The sequence below is a fragment of the Dipodomys merriami genome, unplaced genomic scaffold, assembly GCF_024711535.1.
Source record: "Dipodomys merriami isolate MVZ:Mamm:240054 unplaced genomic scaffold, mDipMer1.0.p SCAF_6, whole genome shotgun sequence".
In the NCBI taxonomy this organism is placed as follows: domain Eukaryota; kingdom Metazoa; phylum Chordata; class Mammalia; order Rodentia; family Heteromyidae; genus Dipodomys; species Dipodomys merriami.
Window position 1 is genome coordinate 22,964,004 of NW_027206179.1, and position 13,667 is coordinate 22,977,670.

Below are 13,667 nucleotides of genomic sequence, written 5' to 3' on the forward strand. Positions count from 1 at the left end.
TTCTGATCCTCTGCTACGACTAACCTAGACATTAATTATCATAAATGAGGGAAACCACGGAACCTATGTTTCTTCGTCCTCACTTAATATGATTTTTTCCAAGTCTTACCATTTCCTTGCAGATGGGGCAATGTCATTCTTTCTGATGGAGGCATAGAATTCCATTGTGTATATATACCACATTTTCTTGATTCATTCATCTACTGAGGGGCACCTGGGTGGGTTCCATATCTTAGCTATGGTAAATAATGCTGCAATAAACATAGTTGTGCTGGCAGCTTTAGCGTGGCCTTGTTTGTAATTGGGTAAATGCCTGTGAGTGGGATTGCTGGATCATAGGGGAGCTCTGATCTTTTGAGGAACCTCCATACTGCTTTCCAGAGTAGTTGAACCCATTTACACTCCCACCAACAGTGTAGTAGCAGTCCATTTTGGCCACATCCTTGCCAGCATCTACTATTATTTGTTTTCTTGAAATGGCCATTCTAACTGGGGTAGCATCCAATGTGGTTTTGATTTGCATTTCTTTTATGGACAGAGATGTTCAACCTTTCTTCATTATTCTATTGGCTATTCTTATTTTATCTCCAGAGAAGTCTCTTTTTAGTGCTTAAGCCCATTTATTAACAGGGTAATTGTCTCTTTGGGAATTTGGTATTGGAGGGTTTAACTTTTTGAGCAGTAGGTATATTTTGATATGAGATCCTGGTCTGTTGTGTAGCTAGTAAGGAAGATTTAAGAACTTTCAAGAATTTCTGATACATTCTGCTTTGTTCATATTGATGCATTATTTGTTTCAGTTGTCAAATTTATGTATTTACAGTGCTTTGATATATACTATGAATATTAAAATATATGTGAAAAAATATACATAGTTTAAGAGACAGTAATAAAATACAATCTTTATACATAAGTCCTAAGTTAATAAATACAGCATTCACATGCAGCCCAAAATTATTGGTTTCGTTTATGTGCCAAGTTAATACATAGTTTCAGTTTCCTGTTTTTATATGTTATATAAATGAAATAATATTGAATATATTCTCTGAGATTTGTTTCTTTTACTTCACTATGTAGTTGGTCCATGTTGATGACTATAGTGATTGTTCATGACAGCAGTATAGGTTTTATATGAAAGATCTACCTCCCCCCTCCTCCAAAGGCAGACAAGTTCTCCAAGATCCAAAGACTTGGATTTGTCCCTTGGGAGCAGAAAAAAGCATGAGATGAACAGGTGTGATCTGTTGAGTCAGGCTGTAGTGAGTCACATAAGAAGATTTCAAAGATAGGAAGCAAATTATAATCCATGTTCATTTTCTTCTTTTTCTGTGCCCCAGACCATGCTATGCTTTGTAGAGATGGCTCTCCAAGATTTTCTTATCCTAGACCAATGAAAGGTATCATATCAGGAGTCAGATAGCATTCAGAACCAAAGAAAAAACTATTGAAAAAAACATTAATGTACAATCTTAATGTACTCTCCATTCCTGGCACCTGAATCACGAATCAACACCTGCATCTTGACATCAGGTTCATACTTTTCAAATGGCAACCGTGCTAAAAGATGATTTGCTAGAAAGCTTCAAGATAGCCTGGAACCCTCAGAAGATATTTTTAAGTAAGGATGGGAAGCATTGCCCTCAAATAAAAAAGCTCCTGAATTCCTCTTCAGCAGAGATTTGGGGGCTGGGAAAATACTTCGCTAGTTGCTTGAAGAATTTATATATGAATATAAAGTATTTCAATCATATTCACCCCCTTACCCTGTCTAGATACCTTTCCTGACTCCTGCCAGTACCTGTCCCCAACAGAGCTTGTTTTACTTTCTTGATATTGTTTTCAGGTTTTAGTATTTTATCCAAATTTAATTTCGTTGATGGTCAGAGATATTGAACATTTCCTCATGTGTCCATTGGCTATTCTTATTTCCTCTACAGAGAAGTCTCTTTTTAATTCTTTAGCCCCTTAGTAATGGGGTGGTTGTTTCTTTGAGGATTTGTTATTGAGAGGTTTAATTGTTTGAGCTCTAGATACATTTTTGATATGAGGCCCTTGTCTATTATATAGCTAGTGAAGATCTTCTCCCAATCTGTGGGCTATCTTGTGGTTTAATGTGATCCCATTTATCCAGCCTTTCTTTGATCTGTTGTATGTCTAAATCTTTATTTAGGAAGTTTCAACCTGTGCCAAGGAGCCCTAGTGTATCCCCTATCTCTTCCTGTAATATTTTCATGGTATCTGTTCTTACTTCAAGATCTTTGATCCATTTGGATTTGATTCTCATGCAGGGTGATATATAAGGATCTAACCAGTTTTCTACATGTTATACCAATTCTGCCAGCACCATTTGTTGAAGAGGTGTCTTCCTTCCATCTGATAATTTTGGCTCCCTTATCAAAGATTAGGTGGCCATAGGCCTGTGGGATCATGTCTGAGTCTTCAATTTTATTTCATTGGTCTTCAGGCCTGTTCATGTGCCAGCACCATACTGTTTTTATAATTATGTCTTTATATTAGAGTTTGAAGTTTGCTAGGGGTCTAATATTATCCCATATGAATTTTTGGACAAAGAGTGAACCAATTCAACAGTGATACTGACAAGACACTATGTTGGAAATGAACTTTACAATTTGGGCGGAGGGGAGTCGGGGAGAGGGAAAGTGGGGGGGAAAGAGAGTGGGTAACACTGTTCAACAAGAAATATTCTCATTATCTTACTTATGTAACTGTAACCCCTCTGTACATCACCCTTACAATAAAATAAAATTTAAAAGAGAAGAATAAAAATAAATTTTAAAAAAATTATTTAGAATTATAAAGTAAGCCAGGCCCAAAGGAACATAGGTCCCATGGTTTCCTTTATTTGCAATAACTAGTATATGTCTGAGACAAGCACAAAAAGTCAGATAAGTTGATGTCAGGTGAAATGAACCCCAAGATAAGTATTCAAATGCTTTTTTCTTTCTTGCGATTGTTTCTAACATAAGATGATTTCTTTGTTGCTTTGTATGTACCTCCCCCACGGTATAATCCCTGTTTTCATTGTATTTGATGTTGGTATAATTTGTGGAGGGGAAGGGAAAAAACAAATCGTTTAAATAGGGATACAGGTGGACCCATTGCAATAATGAGATGTACAAGTTGTTATGTTGAAAAACGAACTTCACAACTTTGGCCGGGTTGTGGGGAGGAGGGGGGACGGATGAGAAGGGGAAACAAAGGAGAAGGCAACAATGCTTGATAAGAAATGTACTCATTACCTTGCCCATGTAATTGTAACCCCACAGTATGGTATTTTCACAATAAAAAAAATTTTTAAAGAATTATAAAGTAAAGAGAAAACATATGACAAACTGACAAATTATGACTTTTCACCAAGACAGCTACTGTTTAATACAGTCATTTTAAGTCACCTCTGAGAATCTAATAAAAATTTTGTACCTCTCTCCATAAAAAAAAATTCACACAAAGGTTTTGCAAACTCTATTTCAAAGAGTTTATATTAACATTAAACCCAATCACGTAGCCACCATGGACTACAGAACTTGGTTTAAATACCTCTAGTATATGAGAAAAAAATCTGCTACATAAACTAATTTTACTGCAAACAGGAATTCAATAAAATGTTTGTAAATAACATATTCTAATAAACATTGTCAATTAAAGTATTTCTAGTAAACAATTCTAATTAGCATCAACCTCTTAAAATGCTGCATTTAAATTTTTTATCACAGTCAAGAATAAGTTGTTTTCTGACCTGGCTGTTGGGAACCATCCTTCAATTAGCCACTACCTGCTGAGTGCCACCTCCGTGCTATCCTCAGACTGCAACCAGGGAGATACTAGAGTAAATGCCAACCCAGGCCCAAAACTGTATGGCTAAGCAAGAGAAGTAATAAGAACCAGGAGGTGGTTTTATAATGCAAAGTTAAGAGCTGAAAAAAAGCACTATGGGATTCCAGAGCATAACCTAAAACTACACTGGAATAAAATTTGTGAAAAGCAAATATTTGCAAACTATGCTAAGTGTATATTTGATCAGAAAATAAGCTTAGAAAGTATTTTAGATTGTTTTTTTCTGCAGTGGAAGACTATGTAAATATGTTGTACAAATACAGAGGAAACATGCCAAATATAATTTCTCTTTATTTCCCTCTAGACAAAGGTCAGTTTTCTTAATCTTTCTAGGAATCTTCCTGATTTCCTGTCTATAAAACACTTCAGTCGACATGGGCTTGCGATCTTCCCATTTTAACAGAGTCATATCACATATATGATTAGAGAACAAATTGTCGTAGACAAAATCTGAGCTTCCCCCAATAAAAGACATGTCATGAAAATTGAAAAGAACAAGCTCATTTTAGCCAATCATGATAGACCCCAAAATAGAGTTCAGAGGAAGGGAGGAACAAGAACAGCAAAGCAATGGAAACCAAAATGAAAATAAAATCATGGAAATGACCTTTTCTAACTTCCCAGAGTTATTAAGATGTATATAAATAAGTCTGAACATTGTCGTTCACATTAATCCATTATATGACCCAACATCAGATTCTCAATTGGTGAAACCAGGTTGATTATTTAAGTGACCACTGTATATAATGTGCAAACTGTTCACAGCTCAACTATCTGGTTTGGGATACTTGGTTGCCTTTACTTCCTATATTTTCTCTTACCTCCAGCATTTCTCCAATACCACCAATAAATATTTCCTATCTAATTATAAGTGTTGGACTAAGAACAGAGATAAATCCATTACTCTCCTAGTGTGATAATAAATATCAAATTCAAAGATCATCACAAACATTTTCAATGAAGAGCTATGTAAAGAATTGACTGAGTTTGATATAATATGGTGACTAAAGAATGAAAATCAGCTAAAATATGAGGATAACTTTTCTTAAAGATTGAAAAATAACCATGCAGTCGGCGCTAACATTTTAATAAATGCTTTCTCTCATCTTACTGATCACCGCATCAAAGTGGTACTTAACTGTTATTACTTTTCAGTATTGATACCCTCTACTCTTCATCTTATCTCTCTTTCAAATAAATTAGTTCTTCATTTCTCAACAACTGATGGAAGTAATGTAAATCCAAAAAGCAGCAATTATGCAAAAACTAAAGTCAAAACCATTTTCTTTTTCCCCTCTCTAACAGCTTGTAAGCATAATTAATCAAATCAAGCTTTCCTCTCATCGTGGAGAGCTGTAATTTCAAAAACCAAATTACAGCATCCTTCCAACAGCACATATAAAGTATATTAAGAAAATATGTATATGAAGTAGGAGCTAGTTCTTGGTGATAAATTTTATTTTATTAAATCCTGCTCTGTATCATGAAGCAATATTCATACTATATTTACTGCCCAGGCAAGGAGATAACTTTTTAATTGAAAATTTGAATAACTTAAAGTATATACAACAAATTAAAACATTTTCTATGCCACGATAAATCAGAAGAACAAAATTAATGGATACCACATGCTTAGAGATAACCTCACACGCATCTAATGTATCATTTTAATAAGTATACCTTGGCAAGTGTTGGAGAAGATTCATCACACATGTTAAAAAGAAAACAGCATAAAAATCAGAAGTGTTGATAATGCTCCAAAATGTCCACACTTTTAGTAACACCAACTTCTACTAAAGTAAAAGGTATTTCTTTATGCTTTTCCTGGAAACAGCTAATAATTACGCTTACCATTTGCCAAAATGTGCAGATATTGCTCTCTGAATTCTGAGGACACATGCCTGTTATCTCCAAATAATTTTTCAAGATTAAGAACACAGGAAAAGGGTACAAATGGTAATTGGTTACACAGACAGGCTATTAGAGAGAAGGCTTTGAAGCTTATCTTAAAATCCCCACCCCCCACCTCTTTCTTAAGACCTTCCTAAACTAATTGAATAGAGAGAATAATAGGAATGTCATGGCTTCCAACCATATAACTATTGCTCCAGGGATTATAAATGCTGTTAAAGCATCTACACGGTGGACGATGTTTTATTTTCACATTGATGGAGCTGTCTGCCTCTCCTTTGTGTTGATCGGAATCAAGGTTTTCCTGTCTGTTTTGCACCTAGTCCAGGGACAGCTCCTGATAAGGCACCTTCAAAAGCTGCTTTGGTATAAATGATGGTGATGAAAATTATTTGTTAAACTCAAGATTTCTTATCATCCAGAATCCAGTATTATACGAAGGTAAATATATTTTCTCATGAAAGTAAAGGGCAAACTTATTTGTGTTAAACACGTCCTGACAGAAACTCTGAAACACAAAAGAGACTCTCAACATGTACACACTAAGAGTACATTGCCAGGAGTCTCTGGCTCTCCTGAAAAGGATAAAGTAGACAGAGCTTGCTTTCAGGGTTAAGGGACAGTATTTCTCTCATTCACCTTCCTATGACCACTCAAAGCAAAAATAATTTGGACTAATATTAACCAAGGGGGAATTGCAAACCATAAATGACATAGCAACTCATAGCAACAGAGGAAAGACTCAATTTTGAGCTAGGTGTTCAAGCTGTATCATGTGCCTTCTTAATATTCTTTTTAAAGTGTTTGATTTTGTTTTTGGTCAGTCATGGGGCCTGTAGACTCTAGGCCTGGGCGCTGTCCCTCAGCTCTTCAGCTCAAGGCTAGCGCTCTTCCACTTGAACCACAGCGCCACTTCCAGCTTTTTCTGCTTATGTGGTGCCGAGTAATCAAACCTAGGGCCTCATGCATGCAAGGCAAGCACTCTACAACTGAGCCACCTTCCCAGCCCCTTTTAATTATTTAATTATTTTAAGAAGTCATAGAAAAGGATTTTGATTCAATGTATCCGTTTCTGCATATAATGCACGTTGACAAATGTTACCTCTTTCATAATTCTGCACATTATTCTTGTGGGACATCTTTTACACTGTAGGATAATTAATAATTATTATTTATATAACAATAAAGATTCCTGCAGATATTAAACTTAATGAGTTATACAGGACTCAGTATGAGATGCTACAATTAGTCATATGTTACTTACCCAAAGATACAAAAAGTTTACATGAGGTTCATGAGTAGAAATTCTATATGGAATGTGTATATTTACACAGTAGAAATTTTAAACATCCTATAGTGCAAACTGTATACTTTTCACAAATGGAGCTGTTTAAGACTTGCCAGGAAGGATACAGCAAGTTTTAAAAAAGAAAAAAAAACTCCATTAATGATGCATTTCATATGTTCTTTGCTGTAACAGTAAATTGCCTGTGAGCAATATGAAAATTAAAATGCTCATGAAATACCTCAAATCTAAATGCTTACCTCGGAGATAATTATGGATTTATCAAAAACATTTATCAGTATTATCAAGCAAATATAAGTGATATTTGGCAAGTAAGTTTATCATTGTCAGTAATAATTTCATGAATGCTTTTTCCAAATAAAAAAGCCATTAGTTTTTCCCTCCATAATAAGATTAGGTACAAGGCCCAGAATGCAAAGATTGGTATTAATTTCAGAGGAATTATTGGATGCCTATGAACTTTTGATAAACATGTGTGCGAGGATATAAACATGCCAAATTCAGGATGGAAAAATTATGAGTAAACTATCGAGTTCTGATTGTCATGTAGTTCAGCTTTGAGACCTTCCAAGCATCTATATCAATCTCTCCTCTTTTCCCCATTCTTAGTGGCTTCCAAACATATCACCAGCTCCAAAATGATCACTTGCTTCCACTACTGCCATGCCATCATCATTCCTTTCATTTCTTCTTGCCTTGATGGTCTCTCCCTCTCTCTCTCTCTCTCTCTCTCTCTCTCTCTCTCTCTCTCTCTCTCTCTCTCTCTCTCTCTCTCTCTCTCTCTCTCTCTCTTCATTTATGGGGCCTGAACTCTGAGCCTGGGTGCTGTCCCTTAGCTCTTCAGCTCAAGACTAGTGCTCTACCACTTGAGCCATAGCACCACTTCTGGCTTATTCTGATATGTGGTGCTAAGGAATCGAACCCAGGGCTTCATGCATGCAAGGCAATCACTCTACCACTGAGCCACCTTCCCAGCCTGATTGTCTCTTGATTAGACCTTGACACTAATGTATAAAACTCACTTTTATGCCCCTAAGATATGAGATGCAAAGCAGGTATTCTAAATCAAATAAGTATGTAAGTTTAAGATGAAGAAGGAAACACTTAGAAGCAGAGGAGACTCCGAGACTCCCTTTGCTTCTTATTCTGGATGAGATACAATCCAATCCTACAAATAACCCTGCAGAGAAGGCTAGTGGTGATCATAATAGTGATATATCAAAGACTGGAATCAGCATAGGTTAAAAGCATAGGCCAAAACTGAATATATTTGAAAGCTATAAATCCTATTTTAAGTGAAATTCCCCTAGGTCTAGTAATTAAAAGATGTACATGAAAAACATAAAATAATTACAGAACAGAGTGAAAAAAGGTTATGGCCAAAATAAATACAAAACCCTCACGGGATCCTTTCACAGGTTTATACATACCCTTTACCTTTTCAAATCCCTGCAGACCATGCTTCTACTGCATTACTGACTGAATTCCTTTACTTCTACCTGAATCCAGAATGTACCTCCCTCTCTCTGTTGAGGGACTTCTCACACCACTGTAGCAGCCCACAGCATGCCATTAGCACTATCCCCACCTCTGGTCCTCGGCTCAACCCAGACCTGAGCTCCTCCCTGCCCTAGACTTCCAGCCATATATCTGGCCACTCCCCCTCTTTGCCCAGACCCCCAATACCCCTGGAGCTACCCACCTGGATAGGGGCAGATACCATATTGCTCCCTCTCTCAGGGAGATATGGCCTCTCTGATAAACCTTATCATCTTTCTCCTGTGTACCTGCATCTGCATGGTCCCCTGGGATGGCCATGATGGATCCTAACATGGCCTAGGTACTAGGTCTTTGTGACTGAAGTGAACAATAACCCACAGCATCATCTCCCATTGGAAAGCAGGTTGTGCATTTTTCATAAATGGTTGTTAGCTGCTTCCCCCACCCATAAAACTAGGTTGGAAACAAGTACGGAGCCCACAAGGTCAGAACATGGAAATGACAGTCAGCTCAATTCTCTAAGGTCCCTTTCAAGCTTCTCTGATTCTTCTATGAAACTCAACTTGGATATTGCTCTTTCCAGGTGTTTTTAATGCTAATTTCACAAAACTTCTTCAAGTGCACATTTCAAAATTTATTTAAAGAAACCAAGATAGCCGGGTACCAGTGGCTCAAGCCTGTAATCTTAGCTACTCAGGAGGATGAGATCTGAGAATTGTGGTTCAAAGCCAGCCCTAGGCAGGAAAGTTTGTGAGCCTCTTATCTCCAATAAACCACCAGAAAACTGGAAGTGGTGCTGTGGCTCAAGGGGTAGAGTGCTAGCCTTGAGCTGAAGAGCTCACGGACCCAGAGTTCAAGCCCCATGAATGAAAAAAGAGAGAGAGAGAGAGAGAAGAAAAGAAAACAAGATATTAAAATGTGCCAAATAATATTATTAAACTATATTTTCACTGTACTGAATTAGACAAGTGGTCTAATGTGTGTGTGTGTGTGTGTGTGTGTGTGTGTGTGTGTGTGTGTGTGTGTGTGTGTGTGTGTGTGTATGGGCCAGCCCACGCTGGCCTTGAATTAGTGGTCTTCCTGACTCAGCCTCCCAAGTGCTGGGATTGCCCCAGGCTCAGCTCTAGTATATTATTTTAAAACTAAAAAATTTTAATTTAACATCTGGAAGAGGGGTCAGAAATTTTTAAAAATACTTTTTTAATTTATTAAGGTGTACAGAGAGGTCAGAAACTTTCTATATAAAGGGCTAGATAATAAATACTTTAGTCTTGACAAGCCTTACAGTTTCTGTCACAACTACTCAACTCTACCACCAAAGCACGAAAATATCCATATGTAAATGAAGGGGTATAGTATGTTCAAATAAAATTTGATTACAAATTCAAAGCCTGCCAGATTAAGTCTGAGAGTTGGGGTTCAATTTTCTACAAAATTGTAGATAAACCAATCTAAGAATAAAGGGTAGAACTCTAAATCATCTAATTTAGAAAATGTTTTCAAATTATAGATTATTATATAGTTACAATCATTTGAAAAATACATATTTTATTGTAGAATACAATGTAAATAGAAAGAATAAAGGAGATTGCAAACGTCACCTATAAACTCACCAGAGATAACTACTGCTAATATTAGGTGTTTATTCTTCTAGAAGTTAGAAGAAAAACATCAGCTTCAACTTTTATCTTGAATTATCATAATCAATTTCATATTATTTATTTATACAGTGTACCTTTTGCCCAAGTAATTGTCATAACAGACATGTAATTTTGTGAATTATTTATCTATTTAACAACTTTTCATATGCATCTACTAGCATCCTCAGAAAAAAATTTTAGTTTTTTAAAGAGCTAATTTTGCTAATAGCAACTGTCATATGTCATAATTTATTTAATCACTCCTGTCGTAGGAATACAATTTATAACAAATAACCTATTTAGACAAAGAGCCCACAAATATTTCTAAACATTCTCTTCCACTAAAAGAGAATATTTCTTGTCACCAATTTAAACATTCTGTTAATATCTTTGCTGTGTGCTTTTTCATATTATAATTTGCAATATTTTAGTTCTCTGGTTGGGTTAACCCATAATCATCTTCCTTCAAAATACCAAGATCCAAAAATGTTTTTCTTCCAAGTAAACCTGAGTATGCCAGCTTCTAGTAGCACTTCATACTGAAGTGCACATCTCTAGCTTGGCCCTGAGTCCTTCTATGATTTGAACTTGTTTGTTGTCTTGCAGAGGTGGACAATGTCTAGCCTCCTTCCACAATCTTATGAAATGCTCAAAATCATGTGGTATATGATAGCACAGAAATATAGGCTTCTTATTGGTTATCTTCTTGGCCATCTCCTGTATTAATAATTTTTCATGGCCAAGAATTATGGAATATCTAAATGTCTCGGCAGAAAAAAATAGTTTGTGTACTGCAGGAAGCCATACCTTTGACATTCCATCCAACACCCACTCTTTGTTCCCTCCACCAATGTGCTTTGTCATCTCCACCATACTGGAATGTCCTTCATAATCTGTTCCATCTGTGGCATTTCCTCAAGGAATAGAGACTTTTAGATATTGTGAAGAATGCTCAGGCGCCTCTCCCTGTGGGAAGCCCTCCATCCACAGACTGGGTCACCTACTACTTCTCTGTAAAATCCCATATAACACATGATACATATTCATTCAATACCTGCCATGAGCAGGACATCAGCTTAGACAACAGAAATGGAGTAGTGAGTAAGAAAGATACAACTTCACTTACATGGAGCTCATAGTCTAAGCTTACACTATGTGCCCATATTTGTTGCTTTATTTGGTTACCTGAGCCAAGAGATTGCAAAATCCATTCAAGCAGAGAGCATCTTCTCTTTAAATACCCAGTGCCTGGAATAAGCTTAGATCGTAGTACAAGTTCAACCCACCAAGAAAAGTAACCCAAAGAAACACGCAATTATTCACAGAAGGAGGAGGAAAATTAAGTGTGTTGAAATTTCACCCTTGCTTGAAAATTATTTTTAAATGCTTTTTTCTCTACTATTACTAAACTTAAAGGTTGAAAAAGCATATTATTAGTCATCTCCACTATTTATTTTTATATTTTCCTACAATAAGGAATGTCTTGCACTTACTTCCAGGTCCTTAGTAGAAACGAAAACTCTTCCACAAAGAATAGGAACACAGCTTCAATTCTGCTGAGCTGTTCCTTTCATCCTTAAAATAGGCAGAGGACACAAAAGGTCAGGCGCAAGAACCTCATTCCTTGTGACAGGTCAACTAATATCTATAAAGTTGAAATGGAGTTTAGTAATAAAAAAAAAGGTTGCAATTGCTATAGGACTCTGTGGGTGTAGCTTTGTCTTGATTTAGGTATCGGATTACTAGAGGTTCCCAAGGGACACACAGGAAAAGGGCGGAGTGCTCAACCCTGAGGTTCCTCTACCAAGTGAATAAATAGAAATCACTGTGTTGTGCCTACAAGTAATCTTGGTCAATGAGGCTAGAAGAAAACTAACCTTGATTTATGCCACAGAAAGCCCTCTAATTATGTGTAACAATACATGCTTTGTCTTCTACCCATTTACCTCTTGCCCTCTCCTACATTTCCACCCTGCCCTTTCTCTAAACCACATGTTGTCTTCTGTGTGTTCACACATATCCATGTAGGGGCAGACATACCTCTGTTTATCTCATTTGAAAATTTCTATTTCCTACCTATCAAAAAATCTAACGCCTTTGTGTCTACACAGAATAAAAAAGAATCCATGCAAGAACTATTATTAAACAAGATACCTCCCTCATTCAAAATCTAACAAATCTGAGCATTTCAGTGATTGTCATAGCATATTACATCCAATCAGCTAGACTAAGAAACAAGTCACTTCACTACACTAATCCAGAATTCATTCATGGAAAAGTCAAAATAGCTAGTTTCTCTATGTGCATTTCATTTAAATAGGGACAGTTTTGTAAACATGTTGGAATGAAATGTTTAGGTTTAGAAATGCTTTCATTTCTTCAATCAAAATACAGTTTGGGTGTGTGTGCAGTGTGTGAGAGATTACAAAATGGCACAGAAGGCATTAAGGGGAATAGAGGCACAATCAGCAGTAGCTGGTTGCCAAGAAGTGTTTCTGCCATGAGGGGAGATTACAAATGCCAAGAGAAGTGATGAGAAAGGGTCCCAAGAGTGCAAAGTGTGAGCACTCCACAATGGGGGAGTCAGAAATGCCATCAGCCTAGGTGTTTGAAACTAATTCTGAAGGAATACTACATTTAGAAGAAAAGGCAGCAGGCAAGAGAAACAGGAAGCAAGACCAGTAACAGATACTTCCACATGCATAGTCCATTCAAGGGAGGAAGGAAGGCCCTGACAACAAAAACTGATGAAGTTTTAGGCTTGGTGTGCGTTGAATTCCAAACTCATTTCCCTTTAACCCACACTCCAGGAGAAGATGTCACCAAGGAGAGTCCCAAGTAGTTTTGGTTCCAAAAATTAAAAAAGTTCTTCCCTCTGAAAAAAGTGGTAAAGAAAGTATGCAGGTAAAATACAGAGTAATGCAGGAGTTGAAAAGATGTAAATGGAGAAACTCATTTCCATTTTTATGGTAAAATGGTCGTTGCAGAGAACAAGTAGCTAGGGATATAACTAGGAACTGATACCAGAGGGGAAATTTTATTATAAAGACTTATAGATTTATTAGAAATACATTAGATAAGAGAGAGATTTTTTAAAAAACAACTAAAGAAATACAGCCCAAACCTACATTGGTGGCTCATGCCTGTAATTCTAGCTATTCAGAAGGCTGAGACCTAGAAGACCACAGTTTGAAGCTAACCAGAAAAAAAGCATGTCTGAAGGTATGGCTCAAGTGGTAGAGTACCAGCCACGAGCAAGCAAGAACAAATAACTAAAACTAAGAACGTTTAAATTTAAACTTTATTATAAAAAGAGACATAAGTTAGAACATTGGAAACACTTGAATCTATTTGCAAAAGATGGACCTCAGTGATTTTATCATGATGGGATTTTTATTTATGTAAGATCCTTCAGCAAGTAATAAAAAGTAATTATTTTTAAGTGACTGTTCAAT

At 36.5% G+C, this 13,667-nt stretch overlaps 1 protein-coding gene and 1 long non-coding RNA gene across 2 annotated transcripts in view; both read right to left on the bottom strand.

Annotated features, from left to right (window-relative positions):
- Hs6st3 (heparan sulfate 6-O-sulfotransferase 3) overlaps positions 1-13,667 on the bottom strand; it is a 668,805-nt gene that overhangs the window by 443,276 nt on the left and 211,862 nt on the right. The gene's annotated exons all lie outside the window — the stretch shown is intronic.
- Positions 963-13,667, bottom strand: part of LOC138814015 (uncharacterized) — a 150,447-nt gene continuing 137,742 nt past the window's right edge. The window contains exons 2-3 of the long non-coding RNA XR_011367887.1: positions 11,706-11,787; positions 963-1,382 (exon numbers count right to left, since the gene is read on the bottom strand). This is a non-coding gene — a long non-coding RNA (uncharacterized lncRNA). The remainder of the gene's footprint in view (positions 1,383-11,705; positions 11,788-13,667) is intronic.